The sequence below is a fragment of the Galeopterus variegatus genome, unplaced genomic scaffold (assembly GCF_000696425.1).
Source record: "Galeopterus variegatus unplaced genomic scaffold, G_variegatus-3.0.2 Scaffold1225, whole genome shotgun sequence".
Lineage (NCBI taxonomy): Eukaryota > Metazoa > Chordata > Mammalia > Dermoptera > Cynocephalidae > Galeopterus > Galeopterus variegatus.
The window spans coordinates 338,483-340,318 of NW_007727336.1; positions in this window are offsets into that span (position 1 = coordinate 338,483).

Here is a 1,836-nt window from a genome sequence, read left to right on the forward strand (position 1 = left end):
AAGGGGAATTGCTGAGCAAGACTGCCATTACTCAGGCACCCTCTCTTCGTTACTTCCAGTCCCGTTAATAACCTTGAAGAGTAGGAACTCTGATCCTAACTTTGCAGATTTTAGGAAAATGGGGGGTCGGTGAATGGCTGAGCTAGGAGTTGAACCCAGCTCTCTCCCACGTTGCTTCTCCAAGCATATTTACCTCCAGAGTGAAACACGAAACAAAACAAGATAGATGATGCCTAACAAGAGAAACTGAAAAGCCAAAGTGTTAGACTTGTAGAAGTATTCTGTCAAAATAAAAGAGCGCAGTAGCTTTCCTTTGCCATGTTGATAAATAAGCCTTTCTCAGAAATGAGCAAAAAAATGTTGTGTCCAGTAAGTTAACCATTACAGGCGTGAGGCTTCTGCAAGCTGTAATTTCTCTCTTACTATCCTGTGGTGACATACTTAAGCAGCAAGTTAATTCCACCCTAAGTTAATGCTCATTCTCTCCATGAGAGGTCAAGATTGGCTTGGAGGTTTGGCTGGTAAGGCCTGTTAGCCCATCAGGGGACTATCCCCCCACGGTGATGACATTTTTGGAGGGAGGTAGGCCAGGAAGACAATGCAGCTTTACAAATTCAAGGCACACTATGGAACACACAGGGGCCTTGATCGGTTTAAGCCTGAAACCAAAACAAGTTGGTTACTCCCATCAAGTTTTCTTTTTAAGTTCCAGTACACTGAAACAGAAGGCTCAAAAGCCAGTCTCCAGTGGCTCATTCTTCTATGGACCCAAACAACTGCTGGTGGTTTCAAGCCCGCAGGAGCTGGATGAGATAAGATAGCAGAAAGGAAGGTGAAAGGAGGGTTTATCAAATGGTGATAAAAATTTTATTTATCTCTAGCTTCTTAATCTCCCTCTTTAAAAAAAAATGTATCTGGAGCACACTGGCAAAAAACCATTTTTTTTTTTTTTTTTACAAGTACCACCTTGACCCTGCAGTTCAGAAAGCCACAGCAATTCTCCACTGCCTTGGTAACAGCTCCTCCACTACCTTAAAGTAGGTTCCAAGATGCTCGCCAGCCTGCCCTCTGCATGCTGGTTTTTAGAACCTCACTGCCAGGAGGAGCATTATCTGTCACCTCGGCCAATGTCCACCTCACCAGTGAGGAAACCAGAGCCCAAGGAACTCCACTGCCCGCCCCGTTTACACACCGGCCAGCCCTGCCTTTAGGGCTCAGGTTTCCAGCCAGAGTTCTCTAGTCCTCCAAACACTACCCACTTGAACACACTCCCTTCTTGCTACAGCTTGTTTACTCAAGAAATACACAGGGAGCAGCTACGATGTATCAGGAACTGGGTATAATGGTGAACTTCACAGACAAAAGTCTCTGCTCTTGTGGAACTTAAGGCCCCAGAGGGAGGATATTCTAACGTGTTACAAAGTGATAAATGCTTTGGAGAAAAATAAAGTAAGGAACGGGTGAAGGGCGTGTGGAAGAGGAGGTGACCGGTTAGAGCATGGTGCTGGGGAAGCTTTGCACAGTGACCTTGAGCAAAGGCTGAAAGGAGCACGGGCAGAGCCCCAGGTACGGCGCTTGCCGGGCTTCCCCGGAGGTCTGCTTATTTCCTCTCTGGGTCTGCAGACTTGCCCTCCTCCTCCCTGGAACACTCTCCCCCTCTTCCAAATGATTTCCTTCGAACTCACAGATTTTTTCCTCAACGAATCCTTTCCTAATGAGTCTTGCACCAGCCCCTCTAGGCCCAGATCCCCAGCACCTGTGTGGTTTACACCACGCATATCCACACTCATTTGCGTGTTTCTTCAATAATTTACATGCCACCTTCATGGCTACCTC